The sequence below is a fragment of the Saccostrea echinata genome, unplaced genomic scaffold (genome assembly GCF_033153115.1).
Source record: "Saccostrea echinata isolate AGI-Se365-2 ecotype Australia unplaced genomic scaffold, CSIRO_AGI_Sech_v1 ptg000003l, whole genome shotgun sequence".
Classification (NCBI taxonomy): Eukaryota; Metazoa; Mollusca; class Bivalvia; order Ostreida; family Ostreidae; genus Saccostrea; species Saccostrea echinata.
Genome location: NW_026889752.1, coordinates 14,438,003 through 14,461,898, shown reverse-complemented (window position 1 = coordinate 14,461,898; position 23,896 = coordinate 14,438,003). Strand labels below are relative to the sequence as shown.

Genomic DNA, 23,896 nt, shown 5'->3' with positions numbered 1-23,896 from the left:
TAAATTTTTTCCTGGACTTTCAGAATATATTTACTATATTTGTCACATTATAATGAAAGAATTCATAAGAAATAATTTAATAGAAATTTCAGAACCAGCATAAAACATTTCACTGCAAAAAACAGCTCTGTGTACAACCAGCATGGAAAAATAGGAATCTAAACTTAACAGTACTGTATATAATTCAAAAGGGAAAAAATGATCATTTTCTCCTAAAAAACCTTCCGCCACAAAATATAGTTCCTAGCTTAATCCTCTTTGAATGGAATTTAATTGCGTTTTTTTCATTGGATATATTTAATTTGCATTGTAGAATTCAGATTTAATGTTTGAACTTAAAAATCATGCAGAGTTTCATAAATAAAGGTCCAGACCAAAATCTGCTCTAAAGCCAAGGATCGAACCTCCTTAAGAAGAATTCTGAAGACTTTTTTTGCTCATTAAGAATTTTTGTTCAGTTGCGCACTATCCCGTATTGTAACTGCATCCTACTCATCATCCATATTACATAGTAGTAATAAGTGTCTTTTCATACATACGAAAATTCACCTATCCGTTTATGATTATTGTATTGTTCAGCTAACCAGATATTAGATCCTCGCGAGAATCGTATTCAGTTGTCAGATTGATTGATTGATTGTATGTTTTTTTACGTCCCGTTCGAGAATTTTTCACTCATATAGAGACGTCACCATACACCGGTGAAGGGCTTCAAATTTTGACCTTTTCTCGGCACTCGGGGTCATTAAGCAGTGAGGGTTCCTTATCGTGCCAAAGCCTGCCGTGACACGGGGCCTCGGTTTCTAAGATCTCATCCGAAGGACCCGAAACTTTCACTTCAAAGTGCCGAGCGCTTGGCGAAGGAACAGTTGCTACCTATTTTCTTTTATCGACTTAGGTCAGTCGCGGACGTGATTTGAACACACGACCTTCCGATCACGGAGCGATCGGAACGCCTTTGTCAAGTAAATTTAGAAATATTTGCCATTTTCTGACAGAGTTCTTCCTCATATTACGTGAAGGTGTTTTACTATCAAAATATAAATCATTAGTTTTAAAATGATAAGATAGGCAAGAACTTACACAAAGTGATTGAGCGTCCGAGTGGGGAAAATATAACACTTTGTTGGTGACATAACATGATATATTCAAATTTATATTTTTTATTCTAGAAAAATACCAATGGTCATGTGATTAAATGTACAATATTTCTCAATATGTCGGAAAGACTTCAAAACTGGATTAAATGTCCGAATTTACATCGTTTAGAAACCTCCTTAAAGTACATCGACTCGTACGACTGGACATCGAGTTGCATATAGTATAACCCAACTACACAACTTAACCTCCCTTGTACTTATGTAGCAATATACCCTTATCCCCTGCATATTGAGTTTATGTCTCCAAGATGACTCGATACGCAAGAGCATACTCTACGTACGAACAATTTCTTAAATGAGGCAAGCAATTGCCAAACAAGTTGATGAAACAAAGATATCAACAGTCTCGTTTGAAGTCAACATTTCGCAAGTTCTGTGGTCGATACAAAGAGAATTTTGTCAGCAAATACAATCATTAAGTCGAATGCTGACTAACGGTTTTCATTCTAATTGTTGGGCCATTATTTACACACTGAACTGTCTACGGATTTTTCGTTTGCTGATCATGACAAGGAGCACACGGCAGGTGTGACTGGTGAGAGGGGATGCTAAATGCTTCATGGCTCCTGATCCCACCTCTTGTGCTCTTAGAGGTCGTGTTTGCTATTCTCCCGATTTGTATTGTTTCAACGGACAACTGAGATTGATTACTGTTTGTTATCTCCGTATTTCACGCTATATAAACGAATGAGGTTACATTTTTATTAAAGAATAATATTTGTAGTGTGATTCCAGTTATTTTATTGGGTGCAAGGCATTTTCAATAAGAAACGAAGTATTTCTAAGATCCCGAGCTGACTTGGTTCCCTTTTCCTTTTTTTTATAATGATTACGTAAAATCAAAGATAGTACGTTACCGGCCCCTGTGAGCGAGGTGTCATCAACAAAAATAACGCAAGGGACATGGAGTTCATAAACTCGAGGACCTATATTGAGATGATCCAATTCAAGGACAAAGCGTCAGTCATAAGTTAACAACATGGAAAATGACGTTACAAATTATTAATATGGTAGCGGAAAAAACCTCTCAATTGTATCAAATCGGAAAATAAAATTCATAGATCAAAAATCACTAAATAACTCTCCGCAGTTTTCAGTTAGGCAGAAAAGAAGGTTTATGCTTTTGCATGATAGTTTGTTTTACAAAAAAATAATTAAGACAGGGGCACGTACTACACCTTTGATCACCGCATTTAGAAATTGTATAGTTTTCATGACGATAGTTTATTTTAGCATTGGACAATGATTTCTTTCATTAAAAATGATTATGGAAGTCAGATTACTTTTGTACTTTTGTTTGCATTTATTATTTAAATGTGTAAATTGTCATACGTTGGACATGGACTTACACTCATTAGCAAATCCAAATCACTGAGGAATTTAAATAACAGTTTGTTAGCATAATTCCTGCACTGAATTTCCTGAAACGGTGTAGGTATTTCTGACATAATGTGTAGATTTGCATATTACCAAGAAATTTGATTCCATTATTTATCTAGAATCTTCAGCCTATTTAAATTTGTAACAGACAAAAATTCCAATGTCCTTAATATACAAGATGATTTTTTGCAAGTAATGCCCCTTTTTGAATTATGCTGTTTATTTAAAGTGCACCATGCGATTCATTATGTGTTGCATTGTCAAGTTTTGGGGGAGCGTGGGTTATGTAAGCTTCCTCACTTTTTCTTTATTTTCCCCTCATGTTGGGACGCGCAGCACAGTTAAGGCTGGAATATGGGGGCGGGGCTTATTTTCCTGCACCTTGAACTCATGAATATTCATGAAAAATTTGTTCGCTTAAAAAAAAAGTTATTGAATAATAATTATTAACGCTTTGATTTATTTATATGTTCATGTCGATTTATATAAAATACATGAATGTTCAGTAAACGTGAACTACCATTATTTACGGATTTTCAACGAAAACATTAAATGTCGTTTGCTTCCGATCTGATCCCTTTCGACGCTTGAAGCCACCTATGACGTCAACTAAATTCATAGACGAAAAGGCACGGAGCAGTGCAAGGTGCGCTGAGCTTTTGTGGTCGTATTTAACGGTTTTAGCGTCCATATGATGTCGAAAATGAAATGGATGAGGTAAGAATGCATTGATTGTTTCAGAATCTAGCATATTTTTTTTTACAATTGGCTTGTTTACTAAGTTTTATGACCCATAAATATACGGTGATATGAAGTTTCCCACGACCACGTGTTAAAAACAGATAATCTGGTTTAATTCGACATACAGGGGTCAACACATGACATTTGTGCATTTTGCTAAGTTGGAAATAGTATTTCATAACAATTCTCTAAAGTTCTAAGCTTAAACAATTAATTTAATTCCACTTTTCGATGAAAAGCGGCACTGTAACTCCGGGGGGTTTAAGGTGCGTATAAGGCCTGTATATCATGTATATGTTCGGCCCCAATCCCAATGGTAAATGCTCCAAAAACAGATTGAATGTAAAATAAGACAATAAATACCTTGCAAATGGGGAAAAAATTCTTACTTGAATAAATTTTTAAAATGTTATAATATGCCATTTTCCCCAATTTCAACCAAATGTTGCTATTAAAGGCCCAGGCCCTGGATTTTAAGACCTAAAAAAAACACCTGTGACTGTACAAATAAAATTTTCTCGATACAGTTGGATGTTGATTTTTTAAGCATAGAATACAACTTGCTGTTGACATGATTTGATTTTTTAAGCATAAAATACAACATGCAGTTGACATGACTTTTGCTCATCAACAACCTATTACAGTGTATTAGGAATCTACTTCATGAAAACATTCAATTAAGAAATGAATTTCATTTTTGAAGATTCATGAGGACATGAACTACGACGCTTCACGCCGGCATATTTCATGAAGCGCGTTAGCGCTTCATGATAAATATGCCGGCGTGAAGCGTTGTAGTTCATGTAACTCATGAATTTTCAAAAATTAAATTCATTTCTTATATTTACATTATTTTTTCTGATGATTTGCCACAAATAACGCCATTCAACTGTCATTTTTAAAGTAAAACAGTTTGCACTATAGTTTTGACGTCAAGTAAGGTATTATGACGTAACAATGGAGATATTCATGCATGCTCATCCAACATAGTTCATGAGAAAATGAACTGTAATCTATTTTGTAAAGAATCATAGGGAAAATTTATTGGAAATGTAAATATTTGAAAATGTTTTAAAATTATATTGCAGGGTTTTCAAAGATTAGAAACAGGTGGTACGGTTACAAAAATAGCAGGTACCTTGTAGAAATAAAAATATATTACGCCATCTTTAAAAAAAAATGTTTGCTTGTTCTTTCTCGACTCGGATAAAAAAAATTGGGTTAAGGTAGGTAGGGGAAAATATTTTTATTCAAAAACACTTGCGAATAGGAAGTTAAAATAGTTATTAATAGGTGACGAATGAATTAGAACAAAATGTTTTTCGGGGATTAAAAATGTTGAGTCTGGCTGTTTTTAGTCAGTCGGTTGAGAGGGGGCAAACAAACAATTTTTTAAAGATGGCCTTACCAAATTTTCTTGGATGGAACAATTATGATTTCAGTAGGTTAAAAGTACTGGATACTAGCTGGCAGATTATGAAAAGCCTGATAATGACTTCAGACTGAATATTACGTGAACTCATTCTATAGAAATAAACACCAACTGATGGCTTATAAAATATTTAACATTTTACTGTACAAATTGATTATTGGAATAACGATACTATGATAGTCAGATACATATGAAGCCTGTAAACCTCCAAAAATCTGACCAGTTTAATGTATTAAATTTTTTTTCAGAAATAAAATAACCACCAAAATACCCTTTTTTGCTTTTCATTCTCACACTTTCAAGAGAGCCTATAGAAAATTTGATCAGCAATCTCAGTTGTTCATATTACCTTCCCCCATGCACCCCTACATTGTAATTTTGTATTGCACACATTTTTTTAACAGTCATTTGGCCCAACACTTTTGAGTAAGTTATTTTGAGTAAGATAATATTTTACTAGTCTTGTCAACAAGACAGAGAGCTAGTTTTTGACAACTCTGCATTTACGTAGGTCATTTACAAACTTTACACTAGTATAATTTTTTTATTTACAAGTACACGTAGTGTAAAAAATGTTCTTGAGCTGAAGACCTGTGGATAATTTTGAACCAAGTTGTCAGTCCAGATTCCAGATATTCACAACATAAATTATTAAATAAAAATTAATACACAATGTTTTCAATGAGCCACCAGCAAAATTAACTGCCTGTATGAGAAATTTAAACAAGGTATCATAGTATCAGATTTCCGGTTTCAAGATTTTTGCTGGGGTTGGTACCTGAAGTTTAGTAGCTTTGACATGACTTTCAACTAGAGTAACTTCCCTTGGGGTGCGCTCTTTTTTATGGAAGTTTGAATTTGGGGGTCTAGAATTTTTTTTGAAAAGCCACTTGCCCACGGGAAGGTACTTACTGGGAATCCACTTGCCCAGAATTCACCTGCACACTTAAAAGAGAGAGAACATCATCTTAGTACTTGTCTGATTTATTTATTTGAAAACATAAGAAAATTATCAAATTTTACTGATTTATCTTTTAGGAAATCATCTAGTTTTAGTGATTTATTTATTTGAAAACATATTAGAAAATAATCTAATTTTTCTGATTTATTTTTTTGAAAACCTGTCATTAATTAATCCAAAACAGAAACTCAAAAACAAAAAATCTAGAAAAAATATTCACAACTCTTTCTCATGTTTATTTTGATATTTTTTTATGTTGAACTTTCACCATGTTTACACAATTTTTTTTAAGATATCTATTAATTTAATCACATATGTAGACAAAACATTTTTTTTTCAAACCATTGCTTTTATTTTTAAAGTCTTAATTTCCGTAATTTTGAGATCTTTCTGGATTGGTTCTAATATTATCCAAGCAACTAATACCGATAATGAATCTTGGAGATAAAATGATACTATGGAGATAAAATGAATGAAATGTAGCAGCCAAGTCAGCCTTATGCATGTTCTGATAGATAGATGTTTATTGTTATTGTTTATTTTGATAAACTCAAAAAGTTTTGCTGCATCAAACTGAAATTTGTTACTTTCCTGTTTTGGTAAGTTTTCATGAAAACTTGCCTTTCCAAGACGACATTTCACTTGCCCCGGGCAACTGGAAAGCGTAATTCTAGACCCCTGATTGAATTAGTATGAAATAGTGAGATACAAATTTGCTGTTAGATAGATTAGGATTATCGATAAATCTACATCATATACCCTTTAGTATGTATTGTATTATTTTTATGTAGGAGTCTATTTTTGTCACTATGTACATATTGTGTAAATACCTGAGTCTACTGACTTGGACTGTTTAGTTGACCCATGTTGTTCATGATCATTGACCTCATTGATATTCATTGCCATTGGATCATCTTCTATTAATAATATGTTAAAAAGATGCTGAGTTAAAAGACTTAAGTAAGAATAACCACACAATTAATACATTAATTGATTTTATCAAAGTTCCAACTCTTTTATAATGTTTATTTTAAGTTATATTAAACATTGTAGATTTATACCAGAAGCCATCTGCATGGGTGGATCAGCTGACTCCTCCTCCTCTAGTGACTCTCCTTTCTCATCTGCCTGTTTTTGAGAATTCCCAGTCTGGAGACCCTCATCTTGACTTTGTACCAGAAGACCTGTAGTTAAGGACATTATGTCAGTTTTGAAAATGGAGTGCAGATGTATATTTGTTATGTATGATTTGACTTCCTAATTCATTTGATTACAGCTATGAATTGAATTTTGAATTGATTTTATTTGAGATCATGTTAAACAATTTCTTACTTTCATTTCTGATAATTTTTGTCGAGCTTCCACCACCAAAGATCTTCACTTTTAACAATGGCAGCTGAATTTCTCCCTTTTCAAATGCTGACACACATTTTGACCAGGCATTTTTCAGGATTTTGTTGGAATCTGCCATGGTGTCTGATCTGAAGTGTTGAGGGCATAGTGTATGATCAGGGTGCTCAGGACCATCATGAAAAACAATGTTGTTATCATGCACAGACCACCAGATGCCATGTCCTTCCTGCAAGAAGTCAGCTATCCTTTCACAGTGAGTTTGAAATAAATATGGACGGGTCTTCAGCATCTCAACTGGGAATCTTGTGTCTTCACCTGTGGGAAGCAACCGTGCCTGCTGACTTATAGCTGATTCTTGCCTTTTGTAGCTCTCCCCTGTGTCATTTTGCTGTTGTGCATTGAATCTGGCTATAGCATTGTCGATGATCTTTCTACATTGTCTGCTTGATGTGTTCAGTGAGATCCTGCGCATATCCCCGAATGAGCGCTCCTCCTGTTCTGGTACCAAAGATCGAAGACAGAAGATTCTAAATGTCTGAGGTGCATGGACAGTCATACAATGAAAATGGCATCCATAAAATTTTCTTGATGTCATCTTCTTTGGAGTGCCAATTATTGTTTTGCAGAGAACACTGAATAGGAAACATTGGTTATGGAGTCGGAGGATAGTTCTTGGAGTCCTTTGATGGTGATGACTGTAACATAAAGCTATTATTTCCACGAGTGATGAACACAGGAGGATTTCTTTGGATATTTTGTTTTCTGTATATTTCTGATGAGCGAATTTTACAAGTTTTACAGCAAACAATCTGGCATCGGACCCTTTCAGCTGATTCTTGTCCCCTATGGTGGCATTAGCAAACTTCTCAAACTCGATCTGCACCTTGTTGTCCAAAATGTGTGAGGGTAGTTCTGTAATTAAATTTTGCACTATATTCGTTAAATCATGAAGTGGCTCACATGGTGGAACTTCATATCTGGACAAAGAAAGGGAGGAAATGTCACTACTGAAGAGTGCAGGAGGTCTCTGAATGCCATGCAGAATTGCTGCCAGGTCCTCTTTCATATCTGCTACAGATTTCCTGTGCGTGTCAACACCTCTTGCCTCAAGCTCATCGATGAGTGCTTCTTTTTTCAGGTTAGAGAGGGGGCTGATGTTCTTTTCTGAAAATTCTTTCCAGAGGACACCTGATTTGAAAATCTGCACTCTCTCAGATAGTGTAGGAGGAGAAAATCTAAAAGCACACTCGAGGTTCTGGTGTTCTTTGACTGGAATACCGCAAAGACAACTGAAGTTCCCCCCTCGTTGATGTCCAGCTTCAAACTGTCTTGCAGGGCCATCACCACTGAAGACACGAAGTACATCATAGATTGCTGTTCCTTGGTAGTAAGTTGGATGATGTAAAGTGTTTAGGTCTTCTAATCTGGTGGAGGTGTAAGAGAGCTGGTCAACATCACTGGCTTTAGATTGTCCCAAGATGTAGAGATACGGTTTCTCAACAGCTGACTGAACATCTACCGGAGGCCTGTCGGGGTATCTTTCCCTATACTCGTCATCTGTTAAGAAGACCGCTGGATCATACAGGGCAGAAATCATGAAGCTGACATAACTGTGATTTAAAATCTCTGAATGGTCGTGCCAAACCTTCAAATTCCTTGTGTGTTCTGACTTCTCCAGTTCATCCAGTGCACATGTAGGTTCACTGGGCACGGTGACGTTCAGCTTGCCTAACCTTTGGTGTACTGTTTCCTCTGTTAGGTTTTCATAATCTTCCCTCCGCCATCTGAAAAACTGGCCCTGATCAGAATTCATTTGGCGCCTGATCCGTTCAAGGGGAATTTTCCTGCCATATACCACAACATCAGTTTCTTGAAGGATTCCACTAGATGTGATGCGGTTTCTCCTGTAAGTCTTGGATGCAATCCTTTCTCCAACATATATCTCCTTGGATCGAAACCGCCTCTGTATTTCTGTCTGTAGTTTTCTGGTAGGTTGGGATGATGGGATTGAAACCTTTTTGTACAAAAGTTTGTGTCGGGCTCTCCTTATCCTCTGTGCATAGTCTCTGCCACTAATTCTCTTCTCTGTATTGAATTTGGACACATTAATTCCAAGAGATTTAGCAGCTTCCATCATAACCTGTCCTGCATTACTTGGCCGTAGTCCAGGTGAGTTCTTGACCCCAAATTTTATACCCAGATTTCGCCAGCTTACCTTGGAACCAAATGGTAGTGCTTCTATAAACTTTCTAAATCCATCCCTGTCAAAAGAATAGTTTTCAAGTTTCCCCACATGCTTCTTTGGTTTTTTTACTCCTGCTTTTAGCTTTTTAATCTTGGAGGCATTTCGTATCCTTGCGGCCTGTACACTCTCAAAATAAGTCGACATGCGCTCTCTGTTTCGCTGATTAAATGAGCTGCCTGAAGCTAGAAATGTGGTGACCTCACTGTCATTGTTAGAAATCATATTTGAAATTTTTTCAGTGCTCTCCCTTGCTGATTTTATTTTTTGTCTGTGCTTTTTTTCACTTGATATTTTTTCTGTCAAATTATATTGAGATGTAACTGTTTGTTTCATGCTTTTGTTAAATGTGTTTTCCATTATTGGCTCCATTATTTTTACTAATTGTTCAGCACCATCAACAAGCCTTTCAGCATGCAAATTTTGTATTTCTTGTGCAAGCTCATTTGTTTTTGTAATTATGTTCTGTGTAGTGTCACTAACAGAAGAATGCATGGAGGAAATTGTTGGGTTATTTGCCTCACATTTGATACAGTCTACCAATCTGTGCATTTTTTTCTCTCTCTCAGGTAACTTAGTCCAAGATTGCAGATTGAAATTTTGAATGAACTTGCTTTTTTCACCATTTCTATTTCCATTTTTCCAAAATTTATTACCTGTGATGTACTTTTGCAATCTTGGCAGATTTGTGGCAAATGATTTAGGTAATAAATACATTTTTTTGGAACTTGTTCATAACTTTCTGATAAAAGTCATACCTACTGGCTACAGACACAGTGTTGCTGAATTTTCTGAGTGTCTGTTCTCCTGTGGTCTCTGTAGTACTTGATGACTGCGGATCTTTAGAATTTCTTGCTATGATAATTTTTGCATAGTTACAGAAATTCATTGTCTTTGTTAATGTAAACTACAAGATCATTATTTCAAGGTTATGCCACCATCATGGAATATTTATTCTCTAAGAAATAATAATTTTTTCAAGTTCAGCAAAAAAAAAAAAAGAGATTTTTTTTCTTCTGTTTTTCACTCAAAATATACCTTAATTTAATTTATTTTTGGCCAAAATAATTTTTACCATTGAATTGCTTTGGGCTATTTCTTCAGTATTACCTTTAAGAAATGAGGAATATTTGTTTGAAAATCTATTTTTTGTTGTTGTGATAAATATCACAGTTGTAGAAAATTGTATCATTCAGTGTTTTTATATTTAAATGCAAGAGTATTTTGTAATGAGATTAAAATTTTCCAGTATTACGTATCAGTTGCTTTTCCAATTTTTTGTATTTTTTTTTATTATGCATAAAATTTGAATATTTAGTATAGGTTAATTTATCCAAATTAGTTGACTAAATGCATAGGGAAAGGTTTGAGTGTGTGTTGGGGGGGGGGGATGTTATTACACCTCTTTTTTGCTTTTACTTCCTGTAAACATATACTGTATTGAAGAAAAACTTGTGTTAAATATATTGTTTCCATCATTTATTGATTTTATTTGTAAAGCATGTACAAAATAATGAACTCGAAATGCATGTGTATTGCCACTGAATCATGAATAAAAACTGAGTCTCTCATAGTTATCTCTCCTGTTTTGTTTGTTCTTGGTTTATCCAACATGGAATGTTCTTGGTACATGTATATCCAACATGGAATTAACCCATTGTCATCCTGAAATTAAAAATATATATGTTATTTAATGATATGAAAGTATTTTTGTGTTTATATTGGTTAATAAAGGCAAGAAATGTCGAATTTTTCGTACTCTAATTCGAAGTTCCCGCCCTTGCTTCACTACCGAGTTATGCGCCCTTGCTTTAAATCTTGATCGGGATTGCGTTTGAAAAGGGGGTTGAGTTAAGGAAAATGTGTATAGCTCGTCTTCAGCGTATTTTGGCAAGGGCATAGCCTTTATGGTTACTTTTGATATTTTACAAGGGGTTCAAGAAGATCTTGAGGTAACTGAAAAGTGCTGCTGGATTGTTTATTTCTCTGGATTTAGCTTGTTTTTGGATTAAAGATGACGTAATATTCCTATTAACGACGTGATGCCGAGTTTGTTATTGGATTTTCTTTAGAAGTACCGATATTCAAACAAAGCAGCACTGGTTTTCAGGTAAAGGCGATTCGGTTTATTTCAAGCATACCAAAATATTCAATGTACAATAGGCTTATGCCCTTGCGAAACCTAATTATTTGTGTGACCTAATAAAATGTTTATAAATACCGATATCACGTGACAGACACGTGATGAAACCCGATGCACAAGCGTGTCGTGAAGGACGAGTCACTAAGAACTACATATATGTATACTGGGACAGATGCATTCGAGATTTGGTATATACGACCACTGTAAAGTGGGTTGTTTATAATAACACGATTCTTAGTAATGTAGCTATAAGAGACCTTAACAGTGCTGCGCGCCAGCTGTTGCTGGTTGAAGACTGCATGTTTAGACCTGTATTCGGCAATTATCACCAAAGAACATTAAGAGATCCAGAGTGCCAGCATCTAAGGCGACATAGGACCTCGGTTTATATTGTCTCATCTGAAGGATCGATCTACACGTCCTGCAGTAATATTCGAACTTATGACGTATATTCGTTTTGTTTTGACACTCCTGATATCATCCTCACATCCGTCAGGGGTCCTTTGTCAACTCTTTGGCGTGGGACCACTGACAAATTTCATTCGATATCTTACGGGTTGATTGCAGCGAAGTCTTTCCGAAAAATTACAAAATCTTATCTCTCAACCTATCACATTAAGCATCTCGATGATAAACAATGCGTAACATATGCATTCTAGATGTCAACTTTGGGGAAAAAGTTACATAATGAGTCAAAATCATGTGTTTCTTTTAAGAAAGTTGTATCACAAAACAAAAGATTTATGTGAAATATGAATAAAGCGAAGTTTTGGCAATTCAATTGCACTGTAAAGCAAGAAAAAAGCTGCAAAATGTAAGTGCCGGAAAAACAAATGTTGTATCTATCGCTTTGTTTTTATCCTCAATGTCCAACAATGTCAAGGTCACGCGTCCTTTATTTTTAGCGTGAAACTTGTCAACAACATTAAACTGGAGCAAGCAGAAGTGAGAAATAAGTTCTGGTCATCTTTTTCGAAGATTGTATAAAAATTCTCGGTCATCCGATTATATCTTTGTAATTGAAACCATGGTAAATTCTTCAACTTTCAGCGCATGCGCACAATAAAGAGGAAGAAGTGAAGCAATATTTTTGTGTTGGGTTATACAAAGTTTTTTTACTTTTATTTTTCTCCATTAAAGTAGATTTTTTAGGTTCTGAAACCTGTAATTTTCTGAAACCTAATACTTTCAAGAACCGAACAAAATTTGCATGTGTCATGCATGAATTCTACTTTTGTCGATTTTCGCGTTTTTCCGTCACGGTGTCACTTTAAAAAACCCAGGTTTTAATAAAAACAATTCTTTAATTGATTTTTACTTATGTTCCTCATATCTGAGAATTATACCATAATGAATCTGCATGGATGTATGAAAATTAAGCTCTATGATTTGAAAAGAAAATGCTTATATCTTTATAGATTTTTTTAAATAGCATTTCATCATTTTCATGTCAGTATTTTGATAAATCAGAAATGTTATGTTGACTAGAGTGCGCCAATTTAAAATTGACAGAATGCAAACAACTTATCAGAGGCTCAAATGTGTTCAAGTCTCATAATTTATATGTATAAGGTTGCACCCTAAAAGATGCATGTAAGTTTTTTATGTCCATCATTATATCCGTAGGAATAAATTGTATGAAGTGGGTGTAAGTACATAATGAAATGCACTCACTTTGCCTGCAAAATACCAAGGAGCAGGAAAAATGTTCAAAGAATGAACAGGTTGGAGAGAATTCTCAAAATTGGGTATTATCCGTGAAATCGCGTATTGTCCCCGAGATCGGGAATTGTTGAATCCGGAAAAATTGGGTATCCCGTGCAATTTTCTGTAAAAACAGCAAGGGCGCATGATGCCATTTAACGTTGTATGTACCTCATTGTCTTGAAAGTTTATTTTTATTGCGTGGACCCTGAGGTCCACGCAGAAAATATATAAGTGGGGTTAAACCGGATGCCATGGGCTTACGTCAGGCTACGTATGCGCGAGAATGCAAGAGCGTTCTCCTCTAAGACAACTTGCCCTTAGAACAATTCGCCCTTTTCGAATTAGAATATGCCAATCATTGGCAAACCTCGCTCTTAAATCTGCACATCGTATTTATTTATTCTTTGGCGTAACCAAGATCTAAATTTCTCTTTTATACATATATCATTATATACAAACTAAATTCTATGGTACAAGCATTTTAAATAAGTAGGAAAAACTTATATAGATAGCTTAACAGCTTGAACATGTTTAATTAAAAACTTAATTCAACTACTATCGGATTCAGCAGTTTTTGAAAAGGGGGGTCTAGGTCACACTGCAGGCACTTATATTCAAGTCCGTAGCAACAGTTTTCAAAGGGGCAACCTTCAAAAAGAGTTGACAAGCAACAATAAATAAATAAATTAAAATAACAACCTGTGCACCACACTGTAGAATCCTATTTCGGGGGGAGGGGGCTTCGTCTAAACTTTTCGGTACATTTTGATTTCTTTTAAATGTTTGATTGTCCGTATTTTGAACCTTCCTGCAACAAAAGGTGCGGGGGAGCTTCCAATGCAAATCAAAACTTATATATTCAAATTATAACAAAAGATTATTTTTTTAAGAAAAAGTGAGCCCCCCCCTCCCCAACATGCTACGGGGACATTTTGAACCTTTCTCTTTATTGATTAAAACATCCCCATCATATAAGGAGAAAAATATTTTCTCTTATGCATACTCCCTTTCGTGACCTTTTATGCATACTTCTTAAAGCTAGTTAATTCAGAAGATGGTCCAAAATAGCTATGTACGTTCGCCGGAATCTTCCGATGATATTGCAGTGAAATCTTTCAAGTTACGTGTGGGTGGTCGAGGCCCGGGGTTGTGCAAGTACAAGGAGAAAAGCAATAAGCAAAACTCTATCTAGAGGCAGAAAGGGCAGAGATTGGCGGTAGCGGATTCGGAACATCTAATTTTAATTACATTGAACATTTCATATTCACATAATTTCAAGGTCATGGTTTTTTATCATTAAAGCCTAATTAAGCAGACTTAAATAGCGATTAGAATTACAAGATACATGTAAAACAAATTGAATTTAATTACACCCTTGTAAAATCACTAAATCTAGAAATTTTCTTTGAATTTTGTGTAGAAACACATGCATATGGTCCACGTATTGCAGTCCTTTTTTAAAGGACAGCAGCTTGTTGAACGCCATTTAAAGGTTTGCTTGGAAAGTTCAAAATGACACGACGAACACGGTTGGGGTAGCAAGGAAGACACGATAGCGTCATTATTTTTCAATTACCAAATACAAATCACTACATCTTATTTGAGTTAATTTCCCAGTAGTATATTTCCCAAACTTAAACTATAAACGTGTGCACTAAAAACCATGAGGTGTTCTATAGTTGGTTAAGTTTTCTTTATCCGTATGTAATAGAGGAATATTCGCAGACAGTTTTTGGGGGAGGGGGTAGCTATAGGAGCGGTCCCCCAATATTCTTCCAACCTTAACTCTTAACTGTTGAAAATATTCATATAAAGGCTCCCCCCCCCGCCCCTTCCACCTCATTTTTTTAAGGGTAAAGTTAAAATATTGTAATGTGGTACTGTATTTATAAAAATTGCTTGCGATGAAAAGTTTTCGAACCTAATCCCACCCTCCAAACAAAAAAAAATTTTGGAGTCAGGACTATTTACCCCCTTTTGTTTGTCAAAGTTTTTAGGTAAGTTGTCAAATATTATTTTTCTAATAGCATAGCATCTATTGATTTAAAATAGATGCACTTATTTTATGAGAATACACATGGGTTAGGCCAGGTTCTTATTAGGTTGAGATCGGATCGGAATCCAAATTCTCTCTCTGACCTGTATTCAAAGGTACGAAAATTTTGTAAAAATATACTTTAAAGTGCAGTTTCTCCAAATTAAATAGTCTAAATATAATTGATAATTAAGTTATATGATAATTTTATCCCTCGATGGATTTTCTGTAATATTATATCACACGATGGTCATAGATTTTAATTGTCGAAAATTATGGTGTGGTCGTCTGTATATTTTTCAATGGAAGGATACAAAACAGTTTTCTTAAAAATTATGACGCATTAATTTAGTATTTTATTTAATAAATTGTTTTCTTTAAAATATTTTATAATTTATTGGAGTTGTTGAGCGTCACGTGATTTGATAGGAACTGACAGACAAGTGGGTTGAGGGGAAATAAAAGTAATCATGCCCTGGGAGAAGTCTGGTAGCTTCTCTGGAAAACGTAAGGCGAACAAAACTTTAGAAAAAGAAAAAAGGAGTTCTATACTATGCAGGATACTGTCTCTCTACAGGAGTCTGATGATCACACGGAACAGGATCAGTACGCTGTAGCAGTCCTTATTAGTGCCACGACGAAAACGACAGGTACCAATTAGGAGGAAGCACCTCAAATATTATAAAGTATTAACATTAAGCTTGCAATTAATGTTTCACAGTCAATTTAGACAAAAATTTTCAGTTCATAAATCTAGTATAACTATTGAAAAATACTTAAGTAAAATCTTACACTAAAAAAAATTATTCACGAGAAGGGACAATTGGTAGCTAGAGAAGCATCTTAAAATAGGCAGTATTGACAAATGGACAGACGCTTTTATAATCTATAGCAGAATTTATTCATCTGTCCATATTCAGTCGGTACAAGGGCTTTTTAAATATTTGCATGATGTCGGATTGGGGGCATCTGGTAATGGGGGATTCGATTGGAAAAACTACGATGAACAGTTCCAGCTTCGCAGAAGCCTAGATCCATCGATATCTTGGGGATAATGCTGACCAAGAATTATGACTTATGTTCATATCCCCATACCATCAGGCCAAAACCAAAATGTCATAGGTCCTGCTATGCATACTTCAAATTAAAAATGTCATGACTTTAATTTTAAAAGGTTGTGCCTTCGCACCATTCATACATATTCACAAACGTGTATTAGGTGCAATGCAAATCATCCAGTTGCACAATGCAAACTCTTAAATCCGACTCATTTAACTTCTTATGGTCAAGGAAACACCCAGCACAACCCAGGGCAGGGGTTTTATCCTAGATCAGCTCCTGTGTCTAATGACTCCCAGTCGTTTTCGACCCATACGACAGCAATACAACTTTCCTAGTAGGGCCAGATTCTCGCCTAAACTTTTACCCAATTCCAGTAATTTCTCAAATTCATTCAGATATATATAGGATCTGGAAAAAACACCTTTTCGGATGGAAAAACTTTTTACCCATCTAGTAAAATTATCCAAACAGACAAGGGAGCTCAGGAATTAAAGCAGGGGTTTATCCAGGGTTTTAGCTTACAGTACGTTCGGGCTAGAAGGCATATGATGTAAAAAAAAAATGACTTCGCAAAGTGAGCACCATGACCAGCTCATTGACATAAAGGAAGTAATTATGGGTTCATTCAAACAATTGCCTTTAGCTTATTTGCGTATACCTAAGGCTGACGGAGGTGGCATATGTCCTATCCAAAATCTAAAAGTGAGAATCATTTTATTGATCCCTGTGTATATACTGTTCATTACTCTTCCTTGAAAATGTTATTGATATAATATCGAGTTTTTAAAAAGTGCATTACTGGGCATGTTAGTTATAAATAGTGGATATAGACGATTTCCAGTGTACCCAGGAGATTTTGCTGGTTGGTTTCTGTATAGGTGGATTATTTTGCTTTGACGAGTGTTTGTCGATGGGAAGCATTTGTCACATTCCTTCATTGGTTAATGGAAACCAAGGCAGGCTGGAATACACTTGACCACTATTTGGATGACTTTATATTTGCGGGTAAGAAAGATACAGGAGACTGTAGAAAATTTATGGATCAGTTCAGGTCTTTGTGTTCTGAAATAAATATACCTTTAGCAGATGAAGACAACACTTACATACTTAGGCCTAGAAATTAACATAGTGGAAATGCTGATTAAAATCAAGACAAGTTTGAACCAGAAGTCTCTGATGAGACTGTAGCTCTACTGGTTTGGACTTATAACAAAGAAAGAGAAAAATAGCACTTGGACTTTAAGCTTTGCAACAGCAATAAATAAAATAATAATGATCCTTGTTTCGGTCTCTTTTTGTGGCAAGATTTACTGCAATCAGACTAAATCTGTAGGAGTAGCCTTTGAAAAGAAATTTACAGAAATTTAGATTTTAGTAACCATGGCAACATCATTCATCAAAATAAAAAACCAAGATAAAGAATTGTGTATTTTAGGGTAGTCTACATGTGTGCCAAGTTTATATAAAATCAGACAAAAACTGTAGGAGGAGTAGAATTTTAATAGAATTTCACAGAAATTTCTATTTTTAGTAGCCATGGCAACACCGTTCATCGAAATCAAAAACTGATATATAGAATGATGTATCTTAGTTTGGTTTATTTGTGTGGTAAGTTATTTTGAAATCAGACCAAAACTGTAGGAGGAGTAGCATTTTAAAAGAATTTCACAAAAATTTCTATTTTTAGTAACAATGGCAACACCATTCATCGAAATCAAAAACCGATATACAGAATTATGTATCTTTGTGTAGTCTACTTGTTTGCCAAGTTATACTGAAATCAATATAGTGAATAAGCAAACATCTAAATCCAAATGTGCCAACGTCCCTCTCGAGAATTTTTCACTCGTATAGAGACGCCACCACTTGCCGGTGGAGAGCTGCAAATTTTGTCCTATGCTCGGCACTTACGGCCATTGAGCAGTGAGGGGTCTTTATCGTGCCAGCACCTTCTGCGACACGGGACCTCGGTTTATACGGTCTCATCCGAAGGACCGGTCTCCACGTCCCACAGTGGGATTCGAACCCGCGACGTAAGGATCAACTCCTTACCTCGCGACTCTAGAGCAGACGCTCTAACCACTGCGCCACGCGGGCGACTGCCATGAAGATAGTAAGGCCTTTGGGTTTGAAACTTATGAAATTAAATTGTATTTTCAAGGCATGTCACATAAGTAGCAGTGTAAATTGTATTGCTGATTTCATTTCATGCAACAGTGGAAACGGTTCAGAAAGGTAGCCCTTGAGGCAGGAATATATCCAAAATCCGTCCAATTGCAGTTTCATTAACTGATTTACAGCTTCAGGCAGGGGAGTTGTTAGATGTACCACTGTCAGAAAATCCTAAGTTTGCTTACGAGTCAGGGATTGTGTCATTTGAACATTTTTGAAAACAGCTTTGCTTGGACAATCTCGGCCCCACCACCAGATCATATCATTCAATTTTTTGCATAATTATCCATTTTAAAAATTGCAGCATCAATAGCAAAGTAATGTTTATCAGCTATTAGTTTTGAATGCAAGACAAAAGGTTTGCAAGATATTACAAAGAACTTTTTTTAGTTGTGAAGCTTGTTGAGGGCATGAAATGGATACTAAAAATTATATTCTTCCCATTACTCCTCGAATTTTAGTCAGAATTGTCGAAATTTTGCCTGCTGTCTGTTTAAATGTCCATGAGTTGAAACTCTTTAAGGCCGCTTATACGCTTGCATTCTTTGGATTTTTAAGAGTTGATGAATTTACATTGACAAAAGGAAATGCTATTACCAGTATCATTCAAAAATCAGATATTAGAATTGAGCCAGACAAACGAAAAATGTATTTGACTATCCGGTATTCAAAAAAGATCAATGTGGGAAAGAAGTTTCCTATTTTATTGAACCAGTCAGTAGTATTGTCTGTCCTGTTACATGTTTATCAGATTTTTTATCTGTGCGACCCAACATTTATGGCCCCTTGTTTTGTCATCTGTATATGTCAATATTAACTAGTAACCAGTTTTCAGCAGTTTTATTCAAAACTACAGACTTACTAGAGTATCGGGATTTTAATTTTGAGGCACAATAATTTAGAATAGGAGCAGCAACAACGGCACATGAACTGGGGTTTGACCCAGAGTCTATTCGAGAGGTTAGTAGATGGAAGTGGAAAGTTTACAAGTCATATATTCGTTGACCAATACCTCGTTTGTTTAATTAGCTATTAAAATTCAGGTTATTGTAAATTTTCATTTTAAAAGTCAGCATTTTGTAAATTTGTTGGTCTATATTATGACCAATATAACCTATTATTCGGTCTTATTTTGGCTGACTTGTTTCTTTGTTATTATACTGAATTTTACTACGGAATGCTTTATCTACCTGATCAATAAATGGAGCTCATGGCGGGTGTGACCGGTCAACAGGCGATGCTTACTCCTCCTAAGCACCTGGGGCTCGTAACATAAAGGGTACTTAAGTCTAAGACTATGCTTAAGTAGGACTTAAGTACATTCTTAGGCTTAAGACCGTAACTAGAAGCGTGCTAAGATTTCACAATTTAAGCAAGACTTAGGCGGCCGGTAGAGGTGACTTAAATATGTCTTAAGTACCATAATTATACAAAAATTTAGAATTAGATATTGTTAAATTTCGGCATTAAACATTCATGAGAATTTTTTTTTGCATTAAACAAGATGAATATATACATGTTACAGTACAGCAAGGTATATACATTTTAATAATTTGTTCATTAGATTAATTTTGATAAACATTATTAATCGTACAAAGTAAGACTGGTACACACATTCATAAGTTTATTTGGTTGCGATTGATGCTTAATACGTCATAAACACTACTCACTATAAGTAAACAATTGTACAAGAATGGCGGCCTTATACGTGCATTTGAGAAATATGAGAAAGATCGAACAGGACATTCAAAGACAGTGTTTCTTGGAGAGTCAGAGGACGATGAATATCTAATTTCAAGATATCGCCTCGACAGAGATCTGATAGAGAGAGTTTGTGAGCTAGTTTGATGCGACGTGGAATGCCAGACAAAAAGAAACCACGCATTGAGTGAATGTACTCAAGTGCTCACGGCTCTGCGATACTATGCAACCTTTTTAGTGTTTTAGGAGATCTAGAAAGACAGTGTCACGGGTAATATCACAGGTATCAACAAGTATTGCAAATCATGTAGACGAATATAAAAGATTTCCAAACTCCAATGGAGAGAAAATCACTGTAATGCAAAAATATCACGAGTTATCAAGGTTTCGTAATATTTTGGGTTGCATTATGGAACTCATGTTCCCATCAGAACGCCTCAAAAGGATGAACACTTGTATGTCAACAGAAAGAACTTTCATTCCATAAATGTACAAGGTGTATGTGACTCCGACCTCCGATTTACAAATTAAGTGGCCAAGTGGCCTGGAAGTTCACATGATTCCATTATATGGACAGACTCTGTTCTTTCACTGAAGTTTGAATGTGACTAGTATTGAATAGACTAACTTTTAAGCATAATTTTAAATGCTATCTGATATACATATAAATATTAAACGCAGCTCAACTTTGATATGACAGATGAAAAATCTATTAATATTTGTATTTAGGTGAAATAGGCGAAGGGTGGCTTCTAGGAGATTCGGCATACCCCCGCAGACCCTGGATGATGACTTCATATCTACAACCTTCCACACCTAGTGAATTTCGATACAATACATGTCACCTAAAGGCGAGAAACCCAATCGAGCGCTGTTTTGGGGTGTGGAAAGGTCGTTTCCGATGCCTTGATAAAAGTGGTGGGCCTATATTATTTGATCCCACGAAAGCCTGCAAAGTACACTCTATTGTAAATGATTTATTTATTTATCTGTCTTTAAAAAACACCACAACATTGATGAAATTAAACTCAATTTCAGATTATTGTTGCAACAGCAGTGTTGCACAATATGTGCATAAACAAAAGAATTCCTCTGCCAGAAAATGAGATACCTATCGAGTTTAATGACAATTTTATCTACGATGGAAATGTGAATGACGGGAGAGAGACAAAACGGCATCTTGCATTAAGACTGTTATGATTTTATTGGAAGTCATTGAATTCTGTTGGTAAAATAAAGTATTTTACATTTCTGTTTTCGTTGCAAATGAGAAATCCCCGTCTGTTTCTTTCTTCCTCTAACTGGCATCTTCTTTCCTCTATCTTCAGTCTTTTCTCATATATCTCCAATCTCTTCTTCTCTATCTGCATTGGATATTGACACTTTAATTGTGTTTGTGTGTGTTATTCCTTAGAACAAACACATAGTATAATAAATTCATGATATCGTAAATTAATTTTTTTTGGTACCTCTAATCTCTCCTTTTCTATTTCAATAAGATCCCGCTCTCCATCAAAGGCTTAAGGTCTTAGATACTATTGGATGAGGATTCCCTACTACATTCATCGTGATTCCCTACTACATTCATCGTGACTGCAAGTGGATTGACTGGATGTACTTTGACTTTGATCTTGTAATTCACTGTTCATTAACAAGTTGTACTAGTTTGTCAAAAAATTCAAAAGTATTTTTTTTTAAATAATATCTTATAAAAAAATGAAGATAAACAACAATCAATGTGATTTACCTATCTTCTTCGTTGACAATATCAACAGATTGAGGGCTGCTGCAAGAAGCTGTGTCATATCCACTGGGGATCCCCTCAACGGCTGTTTGGCCCATGGTTTCAGCAATCTTTATCTCAGTGTTGCTGAGCCCTTCCGCTGATGACACTCCTCCGCCAGTCTTCCTAGCTTCCCTACGAGCCATTGACAATTTCTTGTTAGTATCACTAGATACATACCTCCATTTTTTTTTCGAACATCTGATGATGTCCTGTCAACACCGCTGACAGCGCTCAACTTTAAGTGTTATGTTGTAAATATTATAAAGTGTGATATTGCATTAACTATTAAAAGTTCCTTAAAAGAAATTCATATGGTACAAAGATATATTGTACATTTTTTATTTTACACTCAGATTCTGTATGCATATTAAACGTAAGGCATATAATGGCATTAGAACCCCGGGGGTGGTTCTGGGGGAGGTGGGCTCCCCCAGTAATTAATTTTTCCGATATATAGTATACTACAAAATAAAGCTAAAAAGCTGCTTTATGGATGTTCCCCCTTATTAATTATATGTGATGACACTTTATTTTTTTTTTTTGCTCTTCAATTAATTTTGCTTGGTAGTGCCTATCAAAACTGAAAATATTTGGTTGTACCCCCCCCCCCCCCAACTGAAATTGATTCCAACGGGTGTGTATATACAGACCTGTATGTATTCAAAAAGGATTACAGAAGGGAAAAATATTGTTCCTGGACTCCATAATTTTTCTTCTTTTGATATAATCCTAATGTTTGAAAAAAAAAAACGTGGAAAGAAATATCCGTTACCTTTGATGCAATGCCACTCCATGGTCTTTGCTTACTTGCATTTGTTGATACGTTTGAAAAGGAAGAATTTTAAATATCACGATTGTTTTGGACCTTCTCAATAATAGATTTCAAGTTCGGAGAAATTCGGTTTCCGTGCCATATCTGCGACAACGACGAAACTAGCGCATGCAGTGAACACTTGTCAAAACGATACGTAATAACAATATATAAACTGAACATGGGAAGGGCGGATCCAGGAAATTTTTTCGGAGCTGGATCCATTATATCAAGTAAAAAAAATCGTATCAGAATTATTTTGACAAACTTAAAAAAATTAAGACCGAACTTGAAAAGCCTGCTGCGTGTGCGTTTGTGGGGGTGGGGGGATGGGGGTAAACACATCCCCTCATTCATATAATTTTAACTTTACTAATGATTATTGTTCCTCATCAGAGGATCACTTAGGATTATTACTACGGATACTCATTGTTTATTTTACTATATAAACTTTATAAGTATGAAAATCTGGAGGGGACCCCCCCCCCCCTGCATCCGTTGCTGCACCGAGTGGTCCATCATTTCCTGTTTTAAAAAAGTTCTGACCTTTCCACCTCCTTATCATAAGCGTTTTCAAATTTCAAGAAGATTTAATAGAAATAATTCAGTACGAAATTATATATTGCCTAATTGGGAACTAATTAATTCTATCTCTATTTAAAAAAAAAAACTTGTCTTGATTCATATTTCATTTATAATTTATAGTCAAATTATATAAATATATCTAAGCTCTAATTTAAGTTATTCTCAAGAAATATTTTCGACTTAAGTTTGACTTAGCTAAGACCTTGCTCAGTCTGTTTTATGTTAAGGTATAAGACTGACTTAAGTAGTATTTAGGCAGGTCCTAAGAATGTGCCCAAGTCCTACTTATGACCCTACTTAAGTCAAAATTTTAGCAAGCTTTATGTTACGAGCCCCATATCCCATATCTGAATTCAGGGTTTCGGTGATAAGTTTGTTCTTCACCCTTTTCATTTTATCACATATTCTATGGTTCAGTGTATGATGTGTTTCATGTTAAGATGCAATGTACATAATAAAAACCTTTTAAGGGCAGATGAGATAAACAAACAGAAAATAATGGATGCCTGGACTGATAGATATTTTTGGACCTATTTTGGTTGTAAATGCTGCAATTAACAAATTTCTAAAATATTAAGAAATTGTAAAATATCTGTGATGTTCAAAATTCTATCTTTCTTGGTCA

General features: G+C 35.3%; 1 pseudogene; it reads right to left on the bottom strand.

Moving 5' to 3' along the window:
* Nucleotides 1-21,283: 21,283 nt before the first annotated feature.
* On the bottom strand, nucleotides 21,284-22,789 carry LOC133178500 (myb/SANT-like DNA-binding domain-containing protein 4; annotated as a pseudogene).
* Nucleotides 22,790-23,896: the final 1,107 nt, after the last annotated feature.